Below are 13,696 nucleotides of genomic sequence, written 5' to 3' on the forward strand. Positions count from 1 at the left end.
TGCACAGCTATCTGAAAGCATTAGTAAAATAATTTTTAGCAGTAGCTATCATAGAACAGAAGATATTTGACAAAGGCGTGAATCACTCTAACGACATTTTCAAGATATGTTTCCGTATCCATGAATAAGTTCCGAACAATATCATTTAGACCGTCTGTTCACCAAGCAATTTAACCCGCTCGGTAGCAGATCTTCCATTTGTCGTTTCCTTCAAAAAAATATTGAAATGTTTTTTCTTTCGTGTTCTGATAACTCTTCTTCTTAGTTGTTTGCACTATTGGCAAAGTGGTCGTGGTCATCAGTTTGGGTGGTGGTGCGCTTCACAAGACGTCTCCATTCCTCACATACTGCGTTCTTTCTTGTGCACTCTTTGAGAGAATAGCTTAGAGTGGCCTTTACTTGGTCGGTCCATCGTAACGATAATACCGTTTTAATATAACCAATAATTTTTAACAACGGTACTTTTCAGTAGGTTGCAGAGCGTTTCAAACAAATACCCGATAAATTTATTATACCTTCTAAAGTACTCAGGTTAGAATCAATAATGTTTTAATTTTCATACATACAACATTCTAAAAAAACCTTATGGATAATTTTGCGAGAGAGAGAGAGAGATATATATACACTTTATTGCACACCAAAACACAATTTACATTTAAAAACAGTCAAAAAGCAGATAGATTTGTACAATACGCGGTCTTATCGCTAAAAGCTATTTCTTCCAGACAACCGTTTAATTTAGAGAAAATCTGGAAAATATAAAAATATAGGAGGTATGTGTACCATTGACAATACATTATTATAGAAAATATATACATACAATAAATACATATACATATACCGTTTACATTAATATGAAATAAGTAACTAAATAAGAGATGAAGAAATGAGAAGAAAAAAAGATGCTGTTGACAATGAGGTCAAATCATTGTGAATATTTTTCTAAGCATCTTCTAATTTATATCTTTTACAGATAAAAATTTTTAGTTCTTCCACAAAAAAAAAAATGACTTTATTTAAGCGCAATTGTTCTTTCTTATGGATCACGTTGTGCAAAAATGGCTTAAGCACGCAGCCCCACACGTGTCGTGATAATGTTTCTGCGACGCAATAATCAAGACTCACATTTTAAATCTACCATAGGAATATAATAAATTAAGAAAAAAGTTCTTACTTTAGATTGGGAATTGTAATGTCATTTTTTTTTTGTTGAAGTTAAAATATTTAAAAAGAGAAGTACTTTTACGCGGTACTTCTCTTTTTAAATATTTGCCGTGGCCGATAGACAGCTTAACGTGTATGCCGCCGTTCGGCTTGAGACACGAAAAGGAAGTCTCAAATATTTTAGATGTACCCCAAAAACGGCTCAGAAAACGCCCTAAGACCTATAATTACACAAATTTAGAAATTTTACGGGATTCATTTTCACACTTCAATATTTTTCCTTAATGTTGAAAGTAGCTCGTAACATTTGTATACCAAGCTTAAATTTTCCTGTTAGAATACGGGCGTTTCTGGACTTACAACAAGTAAAAAGCTTACTAGAGTTAGAGAAATATTGATGAGTATTATCCTTAAAGTTGAAGAGCTTTTTGGTAGATTGGTGCTCAGCTCTACTATAGCCAGGGCCGCATGATCAAATATATTAATCAGTATGGCTAGAATAATCAGACACTGCCGGAAAGACCATTACCATGTAAGGACACTAATGACTTAGAGATCATTTGTACTGATAAAATAGTTCTAGAGCTTATTTAAGAAGATGATGAATATAAAACTAATTTACTTTTCGAAATCTAAATTCATTCGGTGCGTCAATGAACTCGTTCCCGGAATATTCAATGAAAAGATCATCAACCGATTCTTATAGCTTGTAAAATCTCATGATAAATACCTCAATATGTTTATTTAGACAGCTTATAAATTTCTTGTTGAAATATAAGCTCGGTCCTTAATCGTTTTGTTTAAAAATGCCACTTTTATGTTCTAATTTTAAAATGTAACAACAGAATAAGGTCATTGAGCCTGACAGTACGACCGGCTGTTTGTCTTCTCTTCTCGTTATTGGTTAAATAAAACAAAGAGAGAAAAATGGACGAGCACAAAGTAGAAGATAAATGGTCTAAGATTGGCAAAGTAAGCGCTAAACCGGGTCACCGACCGGCGACCGCCAAAAAAACTATCACGTTGAAATAAATAATTTGGGCATTTTACTTCACAGGTTTCTGTTCATTACCAATGATTTGTTTAGAGCTAGTAATTTTTACATTTGTGTTTAATGTAGTAAGGTCCAATACTAAATATAATCCAGATAAAAGTTTTCTGGCAGCCTAGCCGGCAGGTACCAATTTACCTGAGTAACTATTCGAAGCTTGTGATTTTCTATTTCTACCTCCAACTTTATGTCATTCACACATTCCCGATTTGACATATACGGCCTCCTTTGCTTATCGAAATTATAAAAAAAAAATTAATCGACTGGGATAAATTTCTTGATGAGTAACTGTTGCTAAAATATGCAGGTAATATCGGAACACGATGTTGCCGCGCGGCCTACTGCCCTGACCCACATTGCTCATTATTGTATGTAGATTTTTTAAGTCATAAGTCAATCGTGGTTGAGACTTGAGAGTGATGATAGCCTCTACTCGTTTTCTCCGCCCACAGCACATATAGATGTATCTTGCCTCGTGACGTCGGTGCGCCCTTCCGTGGCCGCGCTCGGTAAATCAGAGAAATTGAGCCGGTACCACCTTTAATACGAGCACATGGTCTTTCTGTCCCACTGACCAACTAAAACGAAGATTACCGATTCATTTTATGAGTAGCTCTATGTATTTCTGTGACAGTTCGAATTGTGAACACATTTTGGATTTTACGATACTTATGGTAAAAATATCATTTAACATTTTTAAGTAATCTTATGAAGCTTTATTACAGTGTGATTAAACGTAAAATTAATTAGACCGATGCATTTGATGTGATTCAAGTGTGTATATACAGCTTGGTGAAAATCTTGGTGCAGCAAAAGATTTCTCTCGTGCGTCCGTATTCGGATTCAGGTCGAGCTTACCTCAGCCAAACATGATCCACTTAACCACAGTAAGAATTCATTTTGGAAGGCCACTAAGGAAAATCTATTTGGTGGTGAAAGTTTGTCGTATTTGTTGCTTGTTGTTCTTTTTTTAATTACCCCAACAACAATATTTGGTGAAAAAAAATATGAAAGACAAAAATAAAAAATAAACAAATTAAAAAGCTGTAAGCGGTTTGGAGAAAACTATATTTAAAATATTATTTATTATTCTAGATTGGTGCGACGGGCTTGCAATATTTAGTTTTCAATTACCCCTAGAATGCGTTCGTAATGCTAATTGTTTTGTGATAACTGTTTCACCACCCTAAAAACCGGAATGCGTGGTTCGCGACACGCCGCGTTATCAGCGTGTTGTTATTTTATTCCGAATTTTATTAAAAATTTTACAAAAACATTACCGCCATGTACGTTTAGGTACATGCTAATGTACAAGGTCTGACCTCGGGAAGCGAGCAGTGGTTAATGTTAACCGTCGCTTCCTGGTTAACAACTAAAGATCGGGAAATCGTTTAGAATGTCAAGTTGATATTTTTGCACGACCGTGAGAACACACAAGGTCGACTCGATATTTTACAGACGTTAGTGATAACTTTGTGAAAAGTGATTTCGATTGAACGACACTATCTATAATTTTGGCTCGGATCCAATAATATTATATTGACCTTGTATACAAACATTACGTTTGCTTTTACATGGTTTCGCTACTTCAATACTATAAAAAATATGTTTTACATACGATATCCACATGAATTCTTGTACAATGAACGAAATAAATAAATAATCGAATTTATTTTTAGTTATAATTGCGTAGATGATTGAACGTACTCCCCTCCCAAGTGGTTAAAACTGATTGCCAGAGTCTATAATATAATATAATTACGCGACACGCCGCCACCCGTTTTGAGCCACGAAGTCTCAATTGTATTGTATAACGACTGTTCCATTTCTGCCGCAAAATAGCTCCAAAACCGCTTAATATTATATGGGTCTAGAGCTTCCTTGATAGACAATCTAAATATAATTTTAAAAAAAAATGGTCGACACGCGGAAGCAGCAGCTGTGTCAAATTTGTCGCGGGCGACTCCTCACTATCGGTCGGCAGCGGTATCTGGCCGCGTTATCTCGCGGACACCTCATTGGAGGTCACACGCTGACGTCACGCTGATAACGATTTGCGCGGTGACCTTGTGGCACGCCGAATTTCAAGGTTGCCGCTATTTGTACTATCAGATAGACGTCGCTCGCACCAGCTAGGCAGCGCCCGTACTTTTGTACCATTTGCGTCACCCGGAATAGCCACTCATCCAATCATCACTATTTGCGAATCATGGAGGTCAGCCGGTCCGTAGACTTCTGCTAAAACATACATTTTATGGGTTTTTTAAATAGTAGTTACGCATTTTTAACAAAAAAAAAAAAAGGTTCATGTTAAAAACATCCGGATTATAAATTGAAAACAACGCGATGTAACTGGACAATCTCCTTTTGTGTTATTAAATTATTGGCCTTTGAAAATGAGATTCGATAATTTTATTAATATTTGTTATTTTAATTAGAGACGGATGGGGCTACGATTACACGTGCGCGAGCCTGCTGGTCCGGCAGTTGCAAACACATTGTACAATGAAATAGCCTCGCGGTGTCGCGACGCGACACGTTGCGGAAGCGACGCCTTGCAAATTAGTAGCACGCTCAAGGACAGAACGGATATTTTATTAAGTACAATTAACGATTTATATTCATAATGGACATGACTAATGCTTTTAGGTACTAGAAAATGAAATAAAAGCATCATTATATTATGAAGTTCTTAAAAAGCGAAAACATTGTGTTCACATTGTTTTTTTGTTGTTGTTTGTCAATCACTGTAATGTAATAAGAAACATAGAGAATAACAAAAGGTGCCCTAAAAAAATTAAAACACGTATAAATTTTAACGAAACTGATTATTTGTTTTCCGGTTTTATTACGTATTCAATAAAGGAGTCGCAAATAAGTGTGATATCTAATATTACGTATACGGATGTGTGCAGATTCATACAAGCAAACACACAATGTGTTTTTCACAAATGTTTTTACACATAAGAAACAGCGTTATAGCAGCGCTAATCAGATATTCGAATTTATTAACGTGAGGCCGACGTGGTATTAGGAAATAATGGATGGATTTTTTTCGGGATAGAGGAATTGTTGGTGGCCCGGAGGTCTTTCCAGCTCCACAGTCGGCGAGCACAGCTTCACTCAAGAGGGATGAGGTATACTACAAGCTGCCTCTTATTGAGATAGCTGCTTCGCGAATGCATCGGCTACCTAATCAATATCTTGACCCGCTGAGAAGTTATGGTGAGAACCGTAGTTTTTTTTCCTTTTTGGTGGTAGGACCTCTTGTGAGTCCGCGCGTGTAGGTACCACCGCCCTGCCTATTTCTGCCGTGAAGCAGTAATGCGTTTCGGTCTGAAGGGTAGGGGCAACCGTTGTAACTATACTGAGATCTTAGAACTTATATCTCAAGGTGGGTGGCGCATTTACGTTGTAGATGTCTATGGGCTCCAGTAACCACTTAGCACCAGGTGGGCTGTGAACTCATCCACCCATTTAAGCAATAAAAAAATAAAAAATAAACCTTAGTGGGCTGATGTTATGGACAAAATGTCACGTCGATAAGTTTGATGTTTTTTTTTTGTTTTTTTTTATTGCTTTGATGGATGGACGAGCTCAAAATGGCGATGGACGAGCTGTGTACGGTATCCTGTGCTAAGGCTAGTACCTACCAGCGTTAGAACTAGAACCGTCCAAAAGCACTGAGTGTGGACCATGTGGATCCATCAAGATGTGTCTAGGGCGGTCACAACGGCTGGCAGCTCTCGCAGACGGTTTGGGCGAATTCTGAGCGGCAGCTATGTATGATAAGGAGGTTGTGATGTCAGGTCGCTGTCGCGAAATGGCGTTCCCTTGGTATTTTCGCGACATGACAAATAAAAATCATAAAAGTACACGTAAAGATATTTCTTTTCAATCAATGGAAGTCGATCAAGGTACGCAGTGACACCGATTAGGGCATAATTTTTTTTTTATTGCCCTTGTAGGCAGACGAGCATACGGCCCACCTGATGTTGAATGGTTACCGTCGCCCATGGACTTCAGCAATGCCAGGGGCAGAGCCAAGCCGCTGCCTCTAAATACTTATTATTATACACATATTTTCTCGAGAATAATCGTGGTACAAAATTATCAGAATCTTGTGACTATCCCTAAAGCTCCACTAAAAAATAAATAAAAGTTACAATTTAAACAGAAACAAGATGCGCGAATGCAGAAATGTTTTTCCGTAGAAGAATAGACGCAGGCATTTTCCGTTACGGGACAAAGGCGGAGTCTTAATATCAAAATTTATTAACACTAGTGGTCCCCCGGTAGTCGAAATTAGACTATAATTAATTGAAATTATAGGTTTGTACACTATTATGATTATATTGTCAAAGATTATTATTATACTTCTGTAATCACAGATTTCGCTAAGACGCACTTTAGACAAATATTTTTTAATCTAGTCTCAATTTCACCATAAAATAAGAAAAGTTTGACAATAAACAAATAGTATGCATGTGTGTCGTGTGTCATGTGTGTGTGTGTGTGTGTGTGTGTGTGTGTCAAATAGACGGTAGTGTGTGTAATGTTTTATTTATTGATTTAATGTATTTTTCTTGCATAATTTAAAAAAAAACATTAACATTCTGCACTCCTTCCCTGTATTCTCTATAAGTGACGGTAATTTCATTCTCCTCCTTGCGCACAATTTTCGTAAAAAGGGCTCCAAAGTTTTTGCTTCACGTATTAATAAATAGATTAGATTGTTTTGATTAGAGCTGACATTAACAGTTAGATCGGCTTATAAAAAGTCTCGATTCTTCGAAGCTATTAATATTTAGTTAAAGATCTAGTATCCCTACTTAATATTTTTATCTATTTCTACTCCATAATTTATCGTGGGCTTGCCAATCATAGATTTTTTCCTGTGTATGAGGAGATGGCGAATTACATATTCTGATTGGGGTAGACATTAAGCAGTTGGTCGTAAAACTACAGATTGATTTAAACTACAACCTGGACACGTGCTGTACTTACTAACCTCCCATAATAGAATAACAGCAAAAAATTATCGTATGTCAGGTAAATTCAATAAAAACTTTCCAAGGTCAACTAAAATATTGTATACCTACATATTATCTTTATCTCTATATATAAAAATGAATTGCTGTTCGTTAGTCTCGCTAAAACTCCAGAACGGCTGAACCGATTTGGCTAATTTTGGTCTTGAATTATTTGTGGAAGTCCAGAGAAGGCTTAAAAGGTAGATAAATATAAAAATGCTCGGAATTAAATAAAAATGACAATTTTGTTTTTCCTTTGATGTGTCCCCCGTCGGACCGATTCCTTTTGTTTGTCTTAAGTTTATTTTATAGCCCTAATTTTTATTTATTTGGTGTATTATGTTTCTGAACAGGTACCACCATCCTGTTTCTGCCCCAAAGAAGTAGCAATAAAAAAGACAAAAGCTAAGATTAAGCATATCATTGATTCAATGTTAGAGTTAAATGAAAAACAATTAAATTCGCGACTGCCACGGCTCCGGTCACTGTCAATGTCACTGTCGAAATCACTTCACCCAAATAACAAAGCCGTTCTCATCCACTTCGTAGCAGGTAAAATTTAAGTTAGGAGTATTATATTATATAGATTGTGTTTACATCAGTCTTTTTTTAAGATACCTAGGTTTTGTCTTATTTTTAATTATCTGTGGCACAAAAATAATAATGTGATCGAACAACTAACAACAACTAACAACTCTGTGGTCATCATCATTGATAACGACAAACTTTAAGTTGACAAGTCAAATTTAGGATAACATCGATTTCGATTACCCACGAAAAATCGATCGTTGCCGCGCCATGCGAAACTGGCGCGAAACACGATGTGGCCTAGGTTACGTAACTCGTGCGCTGCCGCGTGAAGTGTGAAGTTCAATGTCACACACACACTCACACACAGCCGACGTCTGTCTATGTCTACTCCATATACAGCTGTGTGAGTGTTGTAATATCTAAATAATAGCAGCCAACCCGTTACTCGCCTCTATCAGCAATTCCCGGAATAATTCGCGAAAACACGATTTTCTCCAGTGTACTGAGCTGTGTCTGTACGATAGGTACCGAATTATATTTTTTGAGCAAGGTCATGATAATGTCATCATGTACTTAGCTATTAAGAGAACTTCGTTACGTTGTTATTTGTTGGGCAAATTTACGTTGGTAGATAAGTTTATACGACCTTTCAAAGTACGCAAATATTTCACGGCCAAGGTCTTCGGTTGATATTGCGCTTTGGCTAAATTGAAGACTCAGTCCGTCGTTAAATGTAAATTAAAAGATTTTAATATACGTAAATATAACCTGAACATAATGGATTAATGGCGCGATTCTCCTACAGATGCACGATTACATTTTTAACTTGTTTATTGCATAGTTTGGTAAAAAAGCTCTCGGCCTACCTCAGATGCTTTGTAAATATTCAGAGCCTATAGACATCATGGCGTCAATGCTATAATTGACCTTAAGACATGAGGTCGAAGACTCAATTTTATTGTGCAGCATCGTTTCACTCCTCAAACAAGAACGCATGACTGCTTCGTGGCAGAAATAGTCAGGATATTGATAACATAACCGTTCAGCTTAACAATACGTTCTATCGCCGCCGGTAAAAAAATGAAAATAAAACACTATTTATTAAACACCATATCCACTGTTATGATGCCGAAACTCATACGTCTGTTATGTGTGAAATATAAAATAATATAGCGAGTGTCTGAAGCCGTTTTAAACGTCCTCGTCTAGCAATGTTTGGCGGAGACAGCCACGGGCTTCGTGAAGGGCACGAGGCGCCCTAGGTCAAGGGCGGTGAGTCTCACTGACCTACATCCTCGTTAATATGCCCTAACAAGGTCTCGTCGTCCGTTAGTTCTATTTGCCTATTCAAGCATTAACTGATAAAAGCGTTTGCCTGAATAGGGATGTTAATGCATTTATTCTTATTTAAATAAATACTTATGGTGCATATCTAAATCAGCAAGAATTTTATAAATCTGCTGAGAAAGAAATTAAGTAGGAAACTTTTAATATGATCGAGGATGTAGCCGTCAAAGTACTAAAAAGAATATGATTATTCATTACATCAAGTCGCCGCTATTCAGTTACGCTCGCGTTAGAGGGACGATTTGGACGGGAAATTGTTTTCGAGTCGTCTTGGCTTAAAAGAAGCGTTTGGTGGGCTCGTATAGCAATCATGCCGAGGCCAAAATCCCGTGTTGTACGTAATATTTTTTCAGACAAAACACTCACTTAGGACATCCAGATTGACTTCATTTGAGATTAACGGATTGAGAATCTCCCGAGCCAGAGAATCAACAATTTTCATTGCGGCGTAGGTACTTCGTATTTTGAGGCATTTCGCACACCTAGATAACTTCAATCTGCCTTTTTAGCCACAAAGTATTGATTCGTTCTGATTTTTTTTCTGCAGTACAGTCATAATTTAAGACTATATTAACTTTTTCATGTCTATGGACTCTGTGCTCAGCCCTGCTTATTTCATTATTGGTTGACAAATAAAATGTGCCATATTACATTTTCGTGGAAGCTCAACGTGACGCGTGTGAACAAATTGAAAAAATATACCGCTGCTCGGCATTGAACTATATATTATCTGCTCGACTGCTTTATCGTTGTGCGCCAACCAAATGATTGAAAACGTGAAAATGTGCCCCAATAAATGTATTTAAATATGTTAAATGTGAAGAATAGTTTTACGCGTCACAATGAAGTGTGTACCGCAGCTGATTTTGAAATCTTTTTTTTATTTTTGTATTTGACCACAAACTCACAGCCGAACTGGTCACTGTATCGTATAGACGTCACAAAGTGTCTCAAGTGTCGTTGTCTCAGCTGTAATTCATAACGACTATCCCGCCCTTCGTTTTAATAGGCAGGGTTGTAGCACCAGTGTTGCCTTACAATAAACTCTACGATTAAAGCAAAAAAAAAAACACAAGATAATATAGTAATTCGATCACGATTTTTGCATTATGATGTAGGTACTACGTCATTTCATATTCAAGAATTTTACAAGCCCTTGCAGACTAAAAGCCAGTTTGCGGAACAAAACACTGGATCTTTAGCCAACTGAGTTTCTTGCAGGATCTTCTCAGTTGGGTCGCGATTCCGATCCGGTGGTTGATTCGGCAAAGCACTGCTCTTGGTAGGGCAAATGTTAGCAAAGTCTCCCAGGCTAACTCAGTGAGCTCTCTTACATGTGTGGTGAAACTAGCATAGCCCCTCAGGGCTACTAGGTAAGAAAAAAACCCAGCCTATCATAACCGATAGGAAGCGGCTTGCTTATGCCCCTGGCTGGAACACTGTTGCGCCTGCAATGCCAATAAAAAATAGGAAACAAATCCTGTACTCACTTTATTATTTTACTATTAGGCTTATATTTAAGCTTTCCTAACTAAATTAGAAAAATTGTAAATCTTGAAAATGATCTTAAATTTCATCCTGCGTGTTCGGAAACGCGGGTGACATAGTTATAATAACATATTGGGATATGATTGGCACTAAGTACTTTTCGGAGTGGACTGGGGTATGATACATTATTATGATACATTATTTATCAGTGAATGAAACAAATAACAAAGTCCTAATTCGTACTAACGATAATGACAAATCTCACATAAATACATGTTCCGAGAGTCCAGACATTCGGTGTTGGCAGCAAAATCACTTGCTTGCAGGAGATCGTCCATTTGTATTCAAAAAGATAGGTTTATATTATAGATTTTACTCGATTTTATCAATCAGTTATAGTGTTGAAATTTTGCTTTGTAATTTTTTAGATATTCTTCTATGGTATCATCACCGAGGTAAATTATGGTTAGCACCTGTCGTCCAGATATTTGTTTCTACACATTTAATACCAATCCCAGTAAAATATCTGTGACTAAGACTGACGTGGACTAAATTTGAATGAAACTAAACGATTAGAGAAAGCGGTAATTTCTCTAATAAAGCACAATTAGGTGTTTAAGTTTTTCAATAAATAAAAAATGGAGATAGTTAGTGCTCAAGTTATGTAATTGTTATTTTTCAGATATTAAAATTTTATTTCCTGCATGTTTAAGGAGAATACAGTTTATATATGAAAGTTATGTTTGCAGACAATGGCCTTTAGAGACGCGACCCCGTCTCGACCTTGTCGCGACCTTCCGCCAGCCCCCCGCAATACCTTTCTCCCTCCTAGAGCAAGTAACCTACGTAAGTTCACATCGGGATGGCTTTTTGACTAACCTTCATTTTGTAATTCAGAGATTGTAGATGAAAAGTATTTATATTCCTTATGTTATGAGATAGATAAGATTATTATCTAATGCTGAGAAAACATCTAGTTTTTACGTTGTTAGTTTTTTATAGGTTGAATTTGAAACAAATATTGAATATACATATCCTGTTTAGTTGTGTTTGATTTTGAAAATTTCACGTTTCTCTCTAGTATGAATTCAAGTGAAAACCAACTCGGAACACCCCAGTACACAGAACAGAAATTAGAATATCCGACTAAAGAGTATGTATGTAAGTAAATAATAGTTAAAAATAGCAAAAAACACACTTTAGTAACTAACTAGGTAAATGAACATGAAAAATCATTCAATTGTTAAAATAACAGGGGTGTTTTTTAAGATTTTTATAATGGGCATTAATACCAATATCTGTCAGCAAAATATTTACAATAGATATGTACGTACGTACATATAATAACGTAGCTAAAATAAAACGTGTTAAAATTAGTGTGACGTTCCGGAAACCTTCTTTTGTATTACTGGATTCGACTTGACTTTATTGCTTATTTTATTATTATTTAAGCAACAGCTTATTGCTTGGTTATTGCTTATTCACAAACTATTCTATATGTTACAATTTTTCAATAATTTAAACTTTTAAAATACCCGCTTAGAGTACGGAACGGAAGATAAAGTGTTCAAAATGCTTTGAAGTCGTCGTGGCCTAAAGGATAAGAGGCCCGGTGTACTCATATAGAGCGATGTCACTGTTCCGCTGTTCAAATCCAGAGAAGCTGGTAACAATTTTTTGTAAGAATATGCATACTTAGCACGTGTTCACGAAACGACATCCACGATGAAGAAAAAAAAAAGAAAAATGTTATAAAATTCGAATTCACGTCTCGACTTGTGTGAGTATGTTGTGATATCCATAAACTCCGATAACCACTTAATACACGACGGGCCGCAAGTACCTTCACCCATATATGCAGTGAAAAACGCTTAGAGATAATGTAAATAAATATTTTCGTATTTTTTTTCACAACATTTACTTACATTACGTAAATATGTACGAGCTGATAGAATATACCAGATCTGGGTCGGCTCATGGAGTCGCTATTAATTCAATTTCGAGATCCCTTCGCCTTCAGCGACCTAGATTCCGGCTCGAAATATCTAACATCAAGGACGACGAGGCTACACAAACCAGTACAGATAGTTAAGTAGGGATTTACCTATATTGCCGCCCTGAGAGCATATTGCTTGTAATTTGCGAACATGTATAGCCTACAATTGAAAATACTATCACTAAATTATTACCTATTGTTAAATATGTATATGTTTCCTGACAAACAGGATGTAGGAAAACTATTCGCATTACAATATTAGACTTATTCGCAAAATGTAATTTGTATGTTGAACTCATAGTAAAGTGTATTAAGTGGTAGGCAGCTGGCATTGCTGAAGTCCATGGGCGACGGTAACCACTCACCATCAGGTGGGCCGTATGCTCGTCTGCCTACAAGGGCAATAAAAAAAAATACAATTAGGAATCAAAAAACGTGCAGGTTACATTCGTATGGGTTGAGATTGTTCATTGATTGTTATATCTACTTTTATACAGTTTTTTTCTTTTTATTCTTTTAAAAAAAAAAGTGTATAATGAATAAGATTTTAAATAAATATAGATTATAATAATGATTATAATCACCTACTCAGAATGGCTGTAAACCAGGTCTCGAGGTAGAAAAGATTTGCTGCCTCAATTTTATTACATACCGGCTGCCCTTTCAAACTGGACACACGGACCCGCAATGCGGCTTAGTATTACTAAAAGCTCATTAGATACATTTAAATTATTTTTCCTTTTGGTGCATTGTTCCATTTTCCCGATTACGATTTCCTCAAAAACTGTTCTACAATAGAAAACATGGTTTTAAATATAGGTGACGTTATTAAAACTGTATAACACATACTCGAAATGTTGTATAAATTCAATGTTACAAAATAATCCGGAAGGCACTTACTTTCCTTTCAGTCGCCAGTATTTATAAAATCGTAAAGAGGTTATCGTTAGTTTAGGTATTATATTTTTAGTGTACATCACTACAGTGAAATCCAATCTGACAAGAGAGCCCGACTTCACTGACCTCTGGATCTAGATCAGCTTGAAAATTGCTTCATTGCTACAAATTTTATTTCTTGGCTTTTCT

General features: G+C 36.3%; 1 long non-coding RNA gene across 1 annotated transcript; it reads left to right on the forward strand.

The window, feature by feature from the left end:
• Positions 1–3,889: 3,889 nt before the first annotated feature.
• On the forward strand, positions 3,890–11,657 carry LOC134199580 (uncharacterized). Its single transcript, XR_009974135.1, has 3 exons — positions 3,890–4,438; positions 4,654–5,440; positions 11,364–11,657. It is a non-coding gene; the product is annotated as an uncharacterized LOC134199580 (long non-coding RNA).
• Positions 11,658–13,696: the final 2,039 nt, after the last annotated feature.

Source organism: Bombyx mori, chromosome 10 (assembly GCF_030269925.1).
Source record: "Bombyx mori chromosome 10, ASM3026992v2".
NCBI lineage: Eukaryota > Metazoa > Arthropoda > Insecta > Lepidoptera > Bombycidae > Bombyx > Bombyx mori.